The sequence below is a fragment of the Pelophylax lessonae genome, assembly GCF_965119305.1.
Source record: "Pelophylax lessonae genome assembly, chromosome: 2".
NCBI classification, from domain to species: Eukaryota; Metazoa; Chordata; class Amphibia; order Anura; family Ranidae; genus Pelophylax; species Pelophylax lessonae.
Genome location: NC_138769.1, coordinates 470,331,858 through 470,352,004, shown reverse-complemented (window position 1 = coordinate 470,352,004; position 20,147 = coordinate 470,331,858).

The window sequence follows — 20,147 nt, the reverse complement described above, 5'->3', positions numbered from 1 at the left end:
AAGGAATTCAAAGTGTTACAGTTTGCTGAAGAGAGGAAATGTTGCTCATGTTCCCTTCATGAGCTAGAGCTTTCCAATCAGCAGGGAGCATGATTTTTGTGAATTGGAGTGATCTATCAGAGGGTGTATTGGACTATTGCAGAGAGACCACTTAAACCCCAGCCCTATTTCGGACACTTTTTGTTTACAAGTTAAAACCAGTATTTTTTCCTAGAACCCCCAAACATTATATATATTTTTTTAGCAAAGACTCTGGAGAATAAAATGTCGGTCATTGCAATATTTTTTGTCACGCGGTATTTGTGCAGCGGTCTTTAAAACACCATTTTTTTGGGAAAAATTTTGAAAAATCACATTTCACTGCATTTAAAAAATGCTAAACAGTAAAGTTAGCCCAATTTTTTGTATATTGTGAAAGATGATGTCACGCCGAGTAAATAGATATCCAACATGTTACGGTTTAAAATTGCGCACACCCGTGGGATGGCGACAAACTACAGTCAATAGAGATCTCAATAGGCGACGCTTTAAATTTTTTTAACGGTTACCAGTTTAGAGAGAGTGTAGCTCTTTTTTTTAATTATTGCTCACGCTCTGGTGATCGCGGCGATACCTCACATGTGTGGTTTGAACAGCAATTTAATTTGCGGCTCAACTTCCGTATACGTTTTTTTTGTGCGCGAGCTAACGGTGACAGGGGCGGCTAAAAATTTTTTTTTCCTATTTATTTTATTTATTTTTTAACTTTATTACAGCTTTTTTAAAAAAAAAAAAATCTGATCACTTTTATTGCTGTCACAAGCAATGTAAACATCCCTTGTGATACCAATATGTAGTGATAGGTACTCTTTATGGAGGGATCGAGGGTCTAAAAGACCCTAGACCCCTCCAATACACTTCCATGTATGCAAAACGCCGAAAACTGCGTTTTTGCATACAGCCGTTTTTTAAATTTGCTGCCTTTTGCAGCACAGTGACCCGGAAGTGACGTCATGGACGCCGCCTCCGGGTTACATCATAGGAGACCCGATCGAAGCCATTTCCAGCTTTGATCGGGACTCCATCCAGCCGGCGGACGTGCCGGCTGGGTGCTCGGGTCTCCCGGTGGGACGGGAGGCCCGCTGAAAGTCACGGAAGGCGGCGGGAGGGGGGGGGTACGTCCCCTCCCGCTCACCCGGGTGACGATCGAGCGGCTCCCAAGCCGCATCGGTCATTACTGATGGAAAGCTGACCACGGTACCGGGATGGTGCCTCTAGCTAGAGGCATCATCCCGGTATAACACTGCAAAGTTTGCCGACGTAGTCCTACGTCACTTTGCGGTAAGTGGTTAAATGTATTTACTGAATGTAAACTGACATAGTGAAGCTAGAGCCTGGAGAAATGTCTACTCATCTAATGGTATTGGTAGCCATTAACCACTTACCCACCAGGCCTATTTTTTGACACTTGGTGTTTACAAGCTAAAATTAGATTTTTTTGCTAGAAAACTACTTAGAACCCCCAAACATTATTTTTTTTCATAGACCCTATAGAATAAAATGGAGATCGTTGCAATATTTTTTATCACACCATATTTGCGCAGCGGTCTTCCAAACGCAATTTTTTTTTTAAAAAATTCTCTTTTTTTGAATTAAAAAATAAGAACAGCAAAGTTAGGCAAATTTTTTTCCATAATGTGAAAGATAATGTTACGCGAGTGAATAGATACCCAACATGTCATGCTTCAAAATTGCGCACGGTCGCGGAATGGGGACAAACTTTGGTACTTAAAAATCCCCATAGGCGGCAATTTAAAAATTTCTATAGGTTACCAGCTTAGAGTTACAGAGGAGGTCTAGGGCTCAAATTATTGCTCTCGCTCTAACGATCGCGGCGATACCTCACATGTGTGGTTTGAACACCGTTTACATATGTGGGCGGGACTTGCGTATGCGCTCACTTCTGCGTGCAAGCTTTTTTTCCCCTATTTATTTAATTTATTATTGTTGATTTTTACACAGTTTTTTTTTTTTTTTTTAAATGTGATCATTTTTATTCCTATTACAAGGAATGTAAACATTCCTTGTAATAGAAATAGCCATGACAGGACCTCTTTATTGTGAGATCTGGGGTCAAAAAGTCCTCAGATCTCACAAGGACACTAAAAAAAAAAGGGTTTAAAAAAAAAAAAAATCGGCTCTTTAAGCCTGTTGCTAGGCAAGGACGTTGGACGTCGCTCCGGTCCTCCAAGACCATAGAGTCGAGTGAGGGCCATCTTGCCCTCACTCGACTTCCTGTCTGTGTGGAGAGAGGACCGGATCGTTTTCCCCACTGCCGGCGGGTCTGGTAAGCGGGGAAAATGGCTGGGGCGCGGTGGGAGGGGGGGGGCACCTCTTCCGCCGCACCGTTAGGGTGATCTTGTGAACAATCTGCCACTGGGACCACCCTTAGCTGAAAGCCGATCTCCCGCAGTTTTCAAAAATACCGGGGTTATGGCAGTTATATGCTGCCATAACCCCGGTATTTTGCGTCAAAGTACCGACGTACAACTGCGGCGGGCAGTCGGTAAGTGGTTAAAATAAATATAACTTGATGTTACTTCATCTAAAATTGAAATTGAAAGTGGAACTTCACTCTCTCAATCAACATGGACTATTTCTGCTCCTGCTAGCATTAGTAAATAGATAGGAGCGTATATAATACTTATTTATTTGTTTTAACCTTTTTTGTGTGCATTTCTTTTTTTACTTCATGATTTCCAATGCCTAGGCAAATGGTGTCATACATCCCAGAAGTCTTCAGGAGGGGAGGGAGGGTTTTCAGTTTAGCCCATGCCTGAGCTAAGGGTAGCTGGTTTCCAGGAAGTAAATGCTAGATGAATCATCTGCCCTTACTCAAGATGGCCACTGCCAGAAATGCCAGTGGGTGTTTTTCAAAATTATTTCTCTGCAAAATAAAGCATGGAGACATAAATGGATGGAGGAGTTTGCTTTAAATATTTAAAAAAATGTATATGGCATTTTTGATTTGGGGTGCACAGATGCAGTGCAGTTCCACTTTAGGCTATAGGTGGATGCTGGTGAGCTAATTCGCCTATTGTTTTGTCAAATGTACAACATCAAGTCTGAGATTGTGTGGGCTATATCAACTAGACAAATCTAGTGACTCAAGTGAGGCGATCTTGCCAGTACAGTTCATAAGCTGTTTAAACTTACCATCAAGGATACAGCCCACCTGACAGGGCCCCTCCGGCCAACTGTGACTAAGGACATAGATTCATCAGTCCCTTTCTCTGCAACATCAGCTGCACAGATGAAAGAATAGGAAGCGATCTGATGCTTACTGCTCATTCACAAACTGAAGCATAGTAAATACTGTTTACTATGCTTTAGTGATGAATGGACACAGGAGTGAATAATACAGACCACTCACTGTGTTCATTCAGGAAAGGAAGGGGCCAGAAAATAACATATTTACTGTCCCTGTCCCCCCACTCTACATCTTGAAACATCCATATGTATGCCTGCAGCAGCTGCCGAAGGGAGAGTAGAGGGGGGAAGCTGGAAGCACTACCAGGGGAAAGGGGCACACAGGTGGGGGTCTGGAGAGCAGATGAAAGCATTGTATGTACTAGAACCAATCCGCCTGCAGTGCAGTGAACAAGCATGCTGTTGGTCATGTGAAACACATCTACCATTTCCAGTCTGTTGTACCTTGTATCCAGATTTGTACAAATAAATCTTTGCTACTATCAAGTCATCGTCTTGGTGTGCGGCCACTTTCTCTTCATGTTCCAGTGCAGCCGGAAGGACAAAGAGGAGGAGAAGCTTGCAGGACTACAGGGGGAGGCATAAGAGGATTGGTGTCTGCAATAAGACAGTACAGCCTGCCCTCCTACTCAGTAGGTTCCCCGGGGCCCCCCTTTTGAACTGATGGGGCCCGGGCCCAGTACAGGAGGGCTGGCTGTACTGTCTTATCAGTGGCCCTGCTTACCATCATCCACCTGCTGGAATCCAAACACAGGTGGACCGCTCTAGGTGAGATATAATTCAGGTGCAGGTCGGATCCGCCATCCGGATAGATAGTCAAACATAGAAGAAAGTGACCGCACTCCGAAAATCCACATTGGTTATGAGCAGGGCCGGAGTGGGACTCATTTTCAGCCCTGGAGTTTCATGCCTTAGACCGGCCCATTTTAGTTCACCTGACTGAAAAACTCCCACACATGGTATCATCCCATCCTACCTTGTTGCTAAGACTTTGCTACAACACTCCCAGCTGTTCACCTCCACCATCATAATGGTGAGCTCCGTCTCCGCGCTTTTTCTCCCCTAGTGCAGTAGGTGTGAGCTAAAAGGTCACATGTGATGGTGGAAGTGAACAGTAACAGCTGGGCGTGTCTTACCAACAAGGCGGCATGGGATACCATCTCTGGGATTTTTTAGTCAGGTTTTAAGAGGTATATAAATGGCCTTTACCTATAACAAGGTCTTTATTCATCTTTTAGTCAGAGCCAGTCTACTTTACCACCAATGTTAGTCCCGGTTCACATTAGTGCGATGACAGACATTGCATGTGATTCGCAGCGCACTGCGCTGAAGATCACGTGATGTCTGTGCAATGCAAATTCAGCCATACTGACTGTATGGCTAAATTTGTGTCGCATTTGGACACATGTCGCACAGGACCCTTTTTTGGGTGCACAGCAGAATTGGATTGCATGGGTGTTCACACCTATGCAATCCGATTCATGTCTGAACTGACAGTTGCCACTGCGATATGCAAACTGATCTGGGGGTGTTGGTAACTTCGTATTGACAGCCCCCAGCGATTAGCATATCGCAGTGTGAACTGCCTGCGATTTGAATGCGATGCGGGAACCTGCAGTGAATTCGCAGGGTTCCCGCATCGCATATGTGTGAACCAGCACTAACAGACATTCTTCCAGCTGAAGTGTACAGATGTCAGTGTTAGGGAAAAGCCCTTAGTGTACAGATATCAGAGATATATATATATATATAGGGAATAACTCATTAGGTGCTATTCCCTATAGATAACACTGATATCTGTACACTAAGGGCTTTTCCCTAACACTGTACACTGATATAGTGGCACTCACTATACTGGGGAATGGCACTGGGGAAGAAGGAAGGAACACTCCTGCTGGTGATTAGACACACAGAACACCTTAAACTTCTGTCATTATTACACACTGACCTGCTGCTACACACACTGCAGGTCAGGCTGCTTAGCTCCGAGGTGACTCTGCTCCACTCTGCACTCTATAGCCTCCATCTCCCTCACCCGAGGCAGTGATGTGTAGCCCCGCCCCCCACAGCTGAATTCCCCAGAGGGAGGAGTGGCCAGAGCTCCTGTCCCTGCTATTATCTCCACACGGCTGACAGCTCCGTGATCACTCTCTGATCCATGCTGTGATAGGGTGCCATCTCTTCTTCCACGCCTCCTACAAGAAGTGTATCGCCTGCAAGCCAATTATCGGCAGCGCTGAGCGGCCCGGGGGCGTGTTTTTGTAGTAGGACGAGGCATGGAACGCAGCATGTCCTGGAAGTGAGTTTAATAAGTGACTTCCTCTTCACCAAGGAATGACAACGGCCCTCGACCAATCCAGCCCACCGGGAATTCTCCCGGTGCTCCCGATTGGCCAATCCGGGCCTGGTTATGAGTAAGCGTCCCCTTGTGTCGTGAAACGCGTCAACCTTTTATTGTCCCATGTCTCACCAGTCTTATTTTTGATGCCTGTGATGAGGAATAAAACTACTCCTTTTTGATTTGAATTTTCGGAGTGCGGTCACTTTCTTCTATGTTTGACTACCATCATCCACCTGTTCACTTAAAATTGCTCGAATTATTGGAACGTGGCACTTCATACATCCACAGTACCATCCTGTGATGATGTAATCAATCTTATTTTTCTATCATCCTCCTAAGACTGTAATATGACTTAATGACTCATTCTTTAATATTTGGTAAAAATAGAACCTGATCCACCATATTTATACTATTTCATTGAGTTTACAAAATATAGATCTGATTTATTTCTCAAAGCATGGGACGTTTAGGTGAGTTAATCCTCTGTAATGCATGCATACAGTTGATAGCAACTTATGCCTGTGACATTCTGACACTGGCGCTCAATAGAAAGAAAGTGAAGTGAAAGACTTAGACGACGTTCATTTAATTGGAAAGCCAACTGAGATCTAAGGCAGCTGAAGCAGAGGAAGCACCCTTTCTCTGCACAATGGCATTGGTTGAAGGTTGTATATAAGTTGGCCTTATTAAAGTGACAAGGCAATTTATTTCTATTGAACAGAATGATTCTACTTCATTGATTTACAATAGGAAGGATATAATTTTGCTAGTGTTGGCAAAAAGCTCAAATGTCAAGCTTTTCAAATTGCCACACTTGCCTTGTTTGGGATGAATAATGAATAAGTCACCTTTTGTCTACTGTTAAATATTCTTGAATAAATACAAAGAACATAGAAGGCAGAAATGATTGTCTGATTTATATTTAAAATTAAGATCAACATGGTGATAAATGCGCTCTGAAAAGTAATATGACTCTGCAGGTAATTGAATCACTCCTTAATTAACAGCTCACAATAATAAAATTCAGGAATATATAAAACCTACTTATTGTTATTTCACAAAATAAAGGTAATCTGAAATACATAACTTTTCAAGCGTACATTTCTGTTCATGCATACATGTTTTTTTTTGTTGTTTTTTTATAATATATGTGTATGTTTAGGTTTACAGATCTTCATACACATTTGAGGAATTATACAGACTTGATAACTGATATCTAATTGATTATGTCATACTTACAATGACTAAATATTCTCTTTTAAATCAGCAGGGTAATCCTTTTGTAACTAAAGAAACATAAATTTTCATTTTGCTAACCACAGTAAACTGTTTATAATGAGTATCCAAAACCACATATTTATATTCTTACCATATTATTGAATAATCCTCATTATGAAACTTATCCATACTAACTCAGATCTTCACAAATCCGTACATTATAGGTTATAAAAAACTAATATGTTTTTAAATAACTATCAACTAAGAATTGAGATGATATAAAACTAACATGACCTATACAATCATATCAATAAAAGAAGCAGTTTTGATATTAACAGTGGCAGCTAATGTCATCACACTTTTTCACTTAAAAGTCAACAGTAGCATCAGCAGACAGTAATGGACAGAGTATTCCTCTTACAAAAAACTTTAAAACTATACAAAAAGTACTACACTCCAGATAGAAATCTACATTTTAAAGTGACAGTTTGATACTTGTTATCCAGGTATCACTGTATAACACATTCTTTCAGAAGTTTTATCCCCCGTTCACACCGGGCTGTGATTTTTCGTGCAATTTGACAGTTCTAAATCGCATGACAAGTCGCACCCCATTTTCAGCAATGGTACTATTCAAATTGGCACCATACATGTCGCAGCAACTTTGGAAAAAGTTCCTGCACTACTTTTTTGCCTTTTGTGACTTGCATTGACTTCTGTTAAATGAAGTCGCAAACCTCAATGAGATTGGAGGTGAAAATCGTACTGATCTGCGGCTTTGAAGTAGCCGCATCAGTGTGAACCAGGACTAACTCCATGAAAAACTTTTGGTGATTGTCATAGGTCCCATCAAACTGAAAACAAATATAATTTTAGAATGAATGCATCATGTAGGAATCATGAATTATATGAAATTAACTTGAAATGACTCTAATTTTATTTAATCACATCATGTTTATGACACTCTGCTTGCTGCTGATTTTCATTCGTACTGATGTCTGGTGCATCTTGCCTCAGTGTCCAACAATCATCAATGAGCATTGATGAATTCCAGTAGGTCTGATACTGTTTTTTCGTGGTGGCAAGGTCATGCAATTGATAACTGAGTGCTCCTACATTTTCAGGAAAGAAGTAGAAGTGTGAATTCAGAAAACGAATCATCAGTGAAAAGCTGCACTTCATGGTCTTGTATGCTATAAGAAGTTTGTCAACCAGCTAAATGTAGTTTGGCGCTCTGTAGTTGCCAAGAAAATTCCCAGCGACATCCTTGAATGCTTTTCAGGTGATTTTCTCTGGCCCCACTAACAGATATTCAAACCACTTGTCACTGATGACATATCTGATCTGTGGACCAACAAAAATGCCTTCCATAACCTTGGCATTAGTTATTTTTGGAAACATCTGTGTTGGATAATGAAAACCGTCATCATCCTTGTTCAGTGCTTTCACATTTTTATCAATCCCTGTTTTATGTCAAGCGTAAGCAAAAATATCTTTATTGGTTCAGTTAGTGGTTCGTAGCCTTTACAGAAGGCATCCATTCAGTCTAAGCATGCCCAGGTGTACCAGTTTCACAAATGTTATGCCTGGACATGCAAGATCTACACAAAGCATCTTACAATTCAAGCAACATTTCTTTAAATTGGCATGTGATAGGTTAAAGAGTAAGTCCAGGCAAAACCTAACTAACGCTAATCCTGCTCTGTGGCACATTCCAAACATATTCTATCTATCCCTGTAAAGCAAAAATCACTGTACTTGCCTATTCTGCAGCCTATCCGGTCCGGTCTCCAGCGACGGAAGCTCTGTGCAGGAGAAACTGCTGTGAAATGAATGGGAAGGGACATCACCCATAGCCTTACTGTGGGGTTTCAGTTGTCGGGTGCCTCTCCTGCACCCGCCTCCACGCTGAAGCCGCCACTGACAACTCAGCGTGGGACCGGACCGGCTGCAGAATAGGTACTTAAGGTGATTTTTGCTTTACAGGGTTACATGGAATAGGTTTAGAATGTGGTACAGGGCATGTTTAGAGTTAGTTAGGTTTTGCTTGTAGTTATCCTTTAAATTACAGTTTACTTTCATGATTAGCAGCACAAAAAGTATAAATTATATACCAAAAAGTGTTTAGGAAGAGAGATCTTTGTTGTCCAGGGTATTTTTTTTTTTTTTTTTTACAATAACTAGTTTATTGATTTTTAAAACATGAACATTTACAGTGATATAAAACCAATTGAACAGTGCTGGACAAGTAAAAGAGATCAACAAAAAACAAAGTTGTAACATTGTAGATTACATGTCAAAGACAGGTTGAATAGTATTACATTATAACTTTATGGTAAGGGTCTAAAGTAAAAAAAAAAAAAAAATAGAATTAAACAGAATTATACAAAATGGGGGAAAGAGAGTAGGTTTCTTTTTCATACTCTAGTAGGGGGTAGGAAGTGTGGGTCTAGCTAGCCCACAATCAAGGGGTTGCGTACGCAGAAAATTAAGGATTTAAATAATCTCTTGAGTAGGAGTTAAAAGATCATTTAAATAAATGAGTGGTAACTATAGTATAAAATATTGTTTTATTTTGGTGATACAGTTGCAAAAAATGAAAAAAAAAAGAAATTCAAAGATTACATGCATGTCAATGGTATTTATTGCAGTGAGCTATAACAATATTTTAAAGCAGTCCAAACCTGAAGGTCTTCACTACTACTACTTTACAACTACTACTTCAGCTCTCGCACCTGTACATCCCCAATGGACCAGAGACATTTTTACATTTTCTATGAGCCTGTTTATTTAGCAAGAATTTAGTCGTTACTTAAAAAAATAAAGCAATTAATATATACTTAAATATTTTATGGACAGACAAGGCATTCTTTGTTGATACTGTCTTGCAAAAAAATATTTTATTTTCAATGTAAACCAGATACATAAATCATAACAAAACTGGAAAAAAAAATTTATTTACAGATTTATTAGAGGTTGCGCTACACTGTATAGTTTTCTTTATGTGTTGAGAAATCACTTTTTTGTGGCAGCAGCAATCTCAAAAGTGGAGGGTATTTAGAGAGAAATTGCACTGATTGTTTTTGTTTTATCGATAAATCATAACAAAACTGAAAAAAAAAATACTTTTTATCTACTTTGATCAGTGTTAGTTTTATAAATAGTGCTACTATACATAAAACAGTATACATTATACTATACTTTGTTCTGTTTAAAATTACACTAAAATTATGATTTTATGATTTACAAATGGATTTTTAAAAAAATAATGCTACACTAAAGCTATTGCTTAAATATGAATAAATGAAGAAATAAACAAATAAGAATGAAAAAGAAGTTTAAATATTAATGGTTTTAAAAATATAAATAAAAAAGGCAATCAGCAGGAAAATAATAGCTAAGGAAAGGAGGGGAAGAGGGAGTTAATTAGGCATAAGTAGGGTAAACTAAGGGTTAACAAGGGGTTTGAAAAGACCCACATTTTAAAAGGAAAGCAAAAAACAAACTTTTTTTTCTGATTTGTCTGGATGCTTTATTTGACATCAAATAAAACCTAATCTCTTTACTATGCAGATGAATAGAACAGACTAAATACAAAGGTAACATTGTTACTTTGTATCTCTCTATCTTGCATCTAAACATTGTTTATAAACACTGTATTAGAAGGTCCATACAACAGCTGCACAATTTACTCAGCAACTTCCAACTGTCATTTTGACAGCCAGGATTTGAGGGTGGAAGCAACAATGGGGAGAAGGACTGGTCATACTTCACATGTTCTGTGTATTTCAATAATTTCTTGGGGGCATGTATAGCACACTCAATGTCTACAAATGGTAATGGCCAGTGGTGGCATTTTGATGACAAGTTAAGTAACATAGCAACATAGTTGGTAAGGTTTAATAAAGACACAAGTTTATCCAGTTCAATTTGTATATGTATATATATATATATATATATATATATATATATATATATATATGTGTGTGTGTGTGTTTGCGGTATGCATACATGCTGCTATAGATTCCTATACTCCTGTATATTTTCATCACTGAGAAACTCTTTTTTTTTGGGAAGATAACTATGCTCTCATCTGATACCACTAACTGTGAAAGGGCGATCCACATTTTTACTGCTTTGACAGTAAAGAACCTCGTACACAATTTAAGATTAATCCTCTTTTCATCCAACTTCTTGTTTTGGTCACTTATCTTCTTTAGAGTCCTTAGAATAAACAGTTTATTCCAAATACTGTAGCCATCATTGAAAAATCAATATATTAGATCATATCCTCTCTTAACCACATGCTACCCGCCCACCGTCAAATGATGGCGGAGCGGTGCATCTATTGTTCTGGGGTGCCATCATATGATGGCGCTCCAGAACTGCCTCTCTCTCGCTAGGACATGGCACGACCCCAATCTCGGTAAAGAGTCAATGATATGACTCTTTACCCATATGATCGGCTGTGTCCAATCACAGCCGGTCACATGTAAATGAGGAAGTGGTGTTATTTGGCTCTCCTCGCCTCACACAGTCAGAGTGTGAGGTGAGGAGAGCCGATCAGCAGTTTCTCCTCATAGGGGAGAAAAGACATGTAATCAGGGCACTGATCATCAGTGCCCTGATTACACAAATGTGAAATCAAGTGCCAATCAGTGCCCACAGTGCCCACCATTAGTGCCCACCATCAGTGCCCATAGTGCTGCCAGTCAGTTCCCATCAGTGCCTGCTCATCTAGGCACTGACTGGCAGCACTATGGGCACTGATTGTGGGCACTGATGGTGCTACCCATCAGTGTCCATCAGTGCCACCCGTCAGTGCTCATCAGTGCCACCCGTCAGTGCCCATCAGTGCAGACCGTCAGTGCTGCCTCTCAGTGCCTCCCAGTGCCACCTGTCAGTGCTCATCAGTGCCGTCTGTCAGTGCCACCTCATCAGTGCCCATAAGTGCCACCTCAATAGTGCCGCCTATCAGTGCCCATCAGCGCATATCAGTGAAAGAGAAAAATGATTTATTTTCAAAATTTACTCACAGAAAATAAGAAAAACTTTTTTTTTTCAAAATTTTCTGGATTTTTTCTTTTTTTTGTAAGAAATAAAAAACCCAGTGGTGATTAAATACCACTAAAATAAAGCTCTATTTGTGTGAAAAAAAATGATAAAAATGTCATATGGGTACAGTGCAGCATGATCGCACAATTGTCATTCAAAGTGTGAGAGCGCTGAAAGCTAAAAATTGGCCTGGGCAGGAAGGGGGTGAAAGTGCCCTGTAGGCAAGTGATTAAGCACCTCTTTTCTATGTAGAATATGATTAATATCTTTAATCTCTCATCATAACTTAGGTCCTCCAACCTCTTACTAATTTCTTTGCACTTCTCTCAACTCTTCCTAGTTCAATGCCATCTTTTCGAAGGATTGGGGTTAAAAACTGAATTGAATAATAAAGATGAGGCTGAAACAGTGTTTTGTAAACTAGTACATTTTGAGTTTTATCTCTTCAGTAAATGCCTTTATTAATGCATGATAGTAGCCACTGCCTTTGATAAGTGCAGTTTGGTATTGCCGACTCTATGGCCTACAAGGAACCCCAGATCTTTTTCTATCCCTGATTCCATCAGATGAGCACCTCCTAATGAATAGCTTGCATACATATTTTTAGCTCTTAAGTGCTTTATATTTTTCAGTATTGACCTACTGTACATCTGCCATCTAAATGCCAAACCCTTAATTTTTATCAAGATCGTCTTGTAAAGCGTCTACATCCTGTTGTGAAGTTATTGCTCTACATTGTATTATTAGCAAACACTGGTATTGAGCTATTAGTTCCAACTTCTATATCATTTATAAAAAAGGATTTGCCTTAGACCATTTAGAAAATGTGTAATTTATCAATACCCTCTGCACACATTTATGTAATCATTTTTCTATCCATGTACATACAAATAGACCTTAAATCATAACTTAACTGTATCTGAGCACAACAATCTGAAAAAACTATTTAAATATATTCTATTATTTAAAGCAAAATCCCCCATCTATCTATCTATCTATCTATCTATCTATCTATCTATCTATCTATCTATCTATCTATCTATCTATCTATCTATCTATCTATCTATCTATCTATCTATCTTTCCATACTTTATTTAATAAAAAAATAACTTTAAAAAAACACCCCCCTAGGACACTTCAATGGTTACTATGATTTTAAATTATGTATGTATGCTGACAACATCATGTTATTTTTTTTCCAAAGTTTGATTTCCCTCCTAAATCTTCTTCCTGTCTTGTCTTCCTGTCACTTCTGTTTTGGGTTTGGCAGTTAACCTTTCTAAATCTACTACACTGCATATTAACATACCCCAGCCCATCGGGAACAACTCAAAACGTCTGAAAGGGATGTTCCCCTGTGGGCGCTGTTCCATATGCAAGTCAATAATTAAATCTAAATCCTTTAAGAGTTGCGATGGACAAAAGGAATTTACAATTAACAGTTTCATCAATTGCCAGACTGAACGAGTGATATATCAGCTAATCTGTCCCTGCAATAAGTCTTATATTGGTAAGACCAAACGCCAATTGAAGACACGTATTGCGGAACATATCGCTGACATCAAAAAGAAAGTGGACAACAGGACTGTGCCCCTACATTTCCTTGAGCACCATGACGCCAACCCCGAGGGCCTAAGGGTAAGAGGCATTTATGCCTTAAAATTGCCAGCCAGACGAGGGGACTTCGATAATGTCCTTCTACAAAAATAAAAAATGTGGATCTACAAAATGGGATCCTTGGTACCCCAAGGACTAAACGTTGAGTTTAGTTTACAACCCTTCTTAGTCTCGTAACTCTCGGGGTTGGCGTTATGTTTGCTGCATTGAAAATGAAGAAATGAGGGGGTACAACCTGTACCATCCAACATCAAGGGGTCTCTCTTACAGTATATTATTTCTATGGAACCCCTGGTCCATACTGCAATGTACTTCCCTTTTATGTTATCTTTATCTGTCCTCTTGGTCAAAATATACCCCTGTAACATCTTTTGGGCATATGGCATACAAGCAACAAGTTCCCATTCCCCATTGGGGGAACTCTGGGACCCTTGTCTTTCTCTGTTCCGACCTACTATGCTCTGACTTCTGTTTTTCTGGGTCGTTCTTATGAAATGTGTCCATTTAGGGCTTCCAATAACTAGGGACTCTCCGGAGGCCTCTATTGTCCTATTTGCTGTCCCTCTACATTTATATTTATATCTATAGGGAATAACTGGTTCTGATTTAAATTTAAGGAATATAGAGCCTTGATGGAAACAGCGATGTACTTTGGTATATATTCTTCTTTTTATGTACATATGTATCATGTTTTGTCACTGTTGCAGCGTTTTTAACTCATACTGTTTTTTATTCAACATTATGGTCACCCTTCCGTATGGTAGATTGTGATCACAGTGGTAAGATGATCCTCCTCTTCTTGTCTACCTCTGTGGAGTAAACAATTCTTTACACTGCTGTAAGCCATGGGGAAATGTGGCCATGACGCTGGTGGAATGGATGACGCCATAAAGATATATCTGCATGTTGTGCCAATACTGCGACATCTGGTGGAGTAAGGGTGTTTCTGCAGCTCCATCAGATCTGTCTGACATGCACACCGGTATCAAATGAAGTAATTCTAACCAATTATTGTTGGTATAAAATATGGCGCCACCTAGTCCCACATCAGCTCTGAGGAAACCGACGTTGTAGTCGGTGAAACGCGTCAGCGCCCAGCGTTCATCACATCGCACATTGTGTGACTGCTTGCCCCTGTGACTGAGGATTTCCATCTATTCATTACTTGGCTGTTCCCCTGCATGCACCCGGCAGACCGACAAACCGGATGTGACGCCAGCTGGTTACCTCCAACCTGGAAGTCCATCCTGAGGTTCCGGAGTAGCTCAACGCATGGGTTGAACGCCCGACTGACGGCATCACGGACCGGACAACTCGGGCAACCGGACCATATCACGGACCTCCATAGCCTCTATCCCCGACCTAACGGCTAGACACATCTGATTCACCGAACCATCACTGCTGCAGGTAACCGCCGCTTATGAACCTTCACTCTGGTGATTGGGTCCCGCCACTGGGATCATCACGGCTCCCCTGCTAGTAGGTGAATCTGTGCTAATTGAAGTTTGCCAAGTACTTGACCCAGCCACTACATGATCTATATTGACTCTTCTGAAGCCCTTAACAGAAACGGTATATTTAATGGTGATCTGTGACTTTCACAGAGAGGTCTTTATGCTATGGACTAGTGGCGTCTTATATACACTTCATCTTTATCCATCACAGATCTCCTTTGCCCTAGCACCAAATATCATCATTTTTCTTCATTAGAGCCATTCATTTCCTTCATCCTACGGAACCTGCATCTTGGTATCAGCCAGCGGTATAGTGGGACATTGAGCTCATAGGTCATCTCTGCGAGGTCCTCTCACATCACCGAACACGGTAACCAACTTACATGGTATGTTGGTACCTGGTCGGTCCTGTGCCATCATATCTTTTACACCTTGGGTTATTATACAAATAGCTGTGCCTACTGGCTTCTGAGCCGCTTTGAGCCACTTTTGCACTAATCAGCTTTCCCTCTAATGTGTTTAGATATTGTGTTTTGAGTCCCCACAGCACATGTGCTTTTGTGTATTTTAATGTTTTTATATTGTATTGTCATCCAGTGTCCCCCATGCCACCCTGATTTGTTCTCACCCACTTTTGCTTTTTCAGGCATACGTGCCGAATAAAATTCAATCTATACACTTATCTTGAGTCTGGAGTGCCCATAGTTGGTTCCTCTTTTTTGAGATTGACAGACTGTGTCCTGTCTTCTCAAATTTCTTTTTTTTTTTTTTTTTATTGACCTACTGTACATCTGCCATCTAAATGTCAATCCCTTAATTTTTATCAAGATCGTCTTGTAAAGCTTCTACATCCTGTTGTGAAGTTATTCCTCTACATGGTATTATTAGCAAACACTGGTATTGAGCTATTAGTTCCAACTTCTATATCATTTATAAAAAAGGATTTGCCTTAGACCATTTAGAAAATGTGTAATTTATCAATACCCTCTGCACACATTTCTGTAATCATTTTTCTATCCATGTACATACAAATAGACCTTAAATCATAACTTAACTGTATCTGAGCACCACAATCTGAAAAACTATTTAAATATATTCTATTATTTAAAGCAAAATCACCCATCTATCTATCCATACTTTATTTAATAAAAGGACACTTCAATGGTTACTATGATTTTAACCACTTGCCGACCGCCGCACGACTATCTACGTGGGCGGTCAGCCCCTCACAGGCAAAGTGACGTAGGTCTACGTCGCTCGCCTGTGAGGGTTTAGGGAGCGAGCGCGCGCCGCCGGAGGCGCGCTCCCGCTCCCGCGTGGTCACGGACCCCCCCGCGCGCGTGACCGGCGGACCCGATCGCCGCCGGCCACTCTGCGATCGGCGGGGGAGAGGGAGATAGTCAGGCAGCTTGTGTAAACAAGCTGCCTGTCATTCTCCTCTCTGTATGAGAGCTGATCACATGGATCTACTATGTAGATCCATTGATCACTCCTCATACAGTTGAAGCCACAGCCAATCACAGTTAGAATCACGCCCCTAGGGACACACACAGCCCCTCCCTCTCAAATAAAGTTAACCCCTTCACTACCAGTGCATTTTTACAGTAATAGTGCATATGTATAGCACTGATTACTGTAGAAATGTCACTGGTAACCCCAAAAGTGTCAAAAATGTCAGTCAAGGGTCCGATCTGTCCGCCGCAATGTCGCAGTACCGCAAAAAAAATCGCAGATCGCCGCCATTACGCGTTAAAAAAAAAAACAACAAAAATGACAAAAATCTTTCCCTTTGTTAGTAAACGCAATAACTTTTGCGCAAACCAATCAAAATACGCTTTTTGCGATTTTTTTTACCAAACATAGGTAGCATAAAACAAATTGGCCGAAAATATTAAAAAATTTTGATTTTTACATTTTTTTTTGGGGGAATTTCATATAAAAAAAAGGGAAAAATATTGCTATTTTTGCAAAATTTACGCTCTTTTTTTGTTTATAGCGCGTGATCAAAAAATCGCACAGGTGATCAAATACCACCAAAAGAAAGCTCTGTTTGTGGGAAAAAAAGGACGCCAAATTCGTTTCGGTACAGCGTCGCACGACCGCGCAATTGTCCGTTAAAGTCACGCAGTGCCGAATCGCAAAATGCCCTCTGGTCGTTTAGCAGCCAAATCCTCCGGGGCTTAAGTGGTTAAATGATGTATGTATGCTGACAACATCATGTTATTTTTTTCCCAAAGTTTGATTTCCCTCCTAAATCTTCTTCCTGTCTTGTCTTCCTGTCTTCCTTCACTTCTGTTTTGGGTTTGGCACTTAACCTTTCTAAATCTACTACACTGCGTATTAACATACCCCAGCCCATCCGGAACAACTCAAAACATCATTCCTCTCTTTAGTTACCTGGTATCCATATTGAGCCTTTCTTGAATAATGATACTATGTTTGCTTTTCACAAAATGTTGGTACCATCTAGCCAGTAAGGTGTCCTTAAAAACTAGTAACAATGGCCTGGCTATAACTTGGCTAAGCTCTTTGAAGACTCTTGGAAGCAAGCCATCTGGTCCTGTGATTTGTTTGCATAAACCCCTTTAGTCTTTTTTTCTACCTGCATTATTGTCAGCCATAGAGGTGCCTTATGTCAGTTGTTATTATCATTACTGTCTTGATTATTAAACCGTTCCTTTTCATCTTTAGAAACTGAAGAGAAAAATGTATTTCCCTGTTTATCTTTCATGGGGCCCAATAGTAATAGTATTCTGTCCTTATCTATTTACCAATGATATACCTAATTAGACATTTTTTATAATTTGCCTTCTGTAGAAGCATATTCATATTTTCGTACTCTTTTTTAGCTGCATGATTAGGCTCAGGTATTTACTGTTGTATTCCTTGTAGTTTTAAAATGAAAATGATGACCCTCCTATTTTATATTTTTAAAAGGACAGCTTTTTCTCATGTATATGTTTTTTTCCCTAGAATGTAGCCACCCTGGTATAATTGCTGTTGTTTCATATTTAGTTGAGTGTGCGTTTTTTGATTTGCTCAGTCAATATCAGGATAGTTAAAATCTGTCCCAATAATGCCCTGCTTCCTCGCCATTCCTGTATAGGAGAGCAGTGAAATGCTCTCATTGATTGCTGGCGGGAGCATCACCCAGCAACTAAAGACTATACTTTTTATTCCTACTTGCACAACTTGTTCTCTCTCATCAATCACATTTTCATGTCATACTTGGCTAACCTTGGTGGTAGACGTATGTCTTTTACCAGTTTCATAGACAGAGCATTTGGCAGTGCGTGTTATGCTTTCCTCTCTGCTGTCTACAGGTACTGATCCCACATGGTCTTTAAACAAATCCCTACTCTCTGATAACCTCAACAAAACTTTTTCCGATCTCACATCTTGGATTATTTAACAAATAATGTAACCCCTGATGTCTCAGCGCTCACCCTTTGAGAAGCCCACAAGGTTATTATACGGTGTCACTGCATAAAGCTGGCCTTCTTGCTTGAAAGGAACGTAGAGGCCAGCTCATCCAATTGGAATGCGATTACTCAATGACTGCATGTCATTTCAATCTGACCCTTCAAGGGCCCAGAAACTGGACATATACAACGCAAAACGAGCCTTAGAAACATAGAAACATAGAATGTGTCGGCAGATAAGAACCATTTGGCCCATCTAGTCTGCCCAATATAGTCTGCCCAATATATCTGAATCCTATGAATAGTCCCTGGCCCTATCTTATATGAAGGATAGCCTTATGCCTATCCCATGCATGCTTAAACTCCTTCACTGTATTTGCAGCTACCACTTCTGCAGGAAGGTTATTCCATGCATCCACTACTCTCTCAGTAAAGTAATACTTCCTCATATTACTTTTAAACCTTTACCCCTCTAATTTAAAACTGTGTCCTCTTGTGGTAGTTTTTCTTCTTTTAAATATGCTCTCCTCCTTTACCGAGTTGATTCCCTTTATGTATTTAAAAGTTTCTATCATATCCCCTCTGTCTCTTCTTTCTTCCAAGCTATACATGTTAAGGTCCTTTAACCTTTCCTGGTAAGTTTTTTCCTGCAATCCATGTACTAGTTTAGTAGCTCTTCTCTGAACTCTCTCTAGAGTATCTATATCCTTCTGGAGATATGGCCTCCAGTACTGCGCACAATACTCCAAGTGAGGTCTCACCAGTGTTCTGTACAGCGGCATAAGCACTTCTCTCTTTCTACTGCTTATACCTCTCCCTATACATCCAAGCATTCTGCTGGCATTTCGTGCTGCTCTATGTCAGTGGATGGTATTCCACTGACATCCGCAATGCCATTGACTTACATTATGTCCGTAAATCATCCGCAAAAAAATAGGATGATTTGCGGACATACGGAGCGCCCATGTGAAAGGGCCCTTAGAAAAGAGGAAGGAAGATCTCCATAGCGTAAAAGCATTTAAAATCACTGTGGTTTATTTAAAAATAAGACTCGCATTTTACAAGTCTCATCCCAACACTAGGGAACAAACGCTTTTGTTTTTGTATGCCTATCGCCTCCGGTTGTAAGTTCAAGGCCACAAGCACCACCCAGGCATGCGTGAATATGTCAGCGTCCTAGCCCTGCCTTACTAGTTTCATCATTCAACCTCCTCCGCTCCGTGTTTAGAAATCACAGGGCCCTGTACAGCCTACCTAAAAGATTGTTAATAATTAACTGGTTCCTGCCTGGCCACAGTACATTTACTGCAACAGGGCAACATGGGCAGGCTGGATCATGTATATATACATCATCTAGCTGAGGGCGCATGCAGTGGCCGGGGATCATGTGATCGCTATGCGATCACATGATCTCATAGCGATTACTTTGTGATCACGTGATCACAGTGTCAACAAAGCTGTTATGAATGAATTTCATTCATAACAGCTGTTATTCCTATAGTGATGCTGTGATTGGCCCACAGCTATCACATGGTGCTTGGGCCAATCACAACACCCTGTACAATGTGACAGCTGTCTGCCAATCACAGCACATATGAATGTAACACATTCATAACAGTTCAAAACAATGCTGTTACAGTGTTCATCACAGTAACAGCAAAGTAAAAAAAAATAAAAGAAAATCCCAGACTATACCCCCTGTGACACTGGAACTACTCTACTGGAAACTGTTGAAAGTTTGAAAAAAGAAAAAAAGTAAAAAAAAAAAAAAATGTTAAAAACATTGAAAAA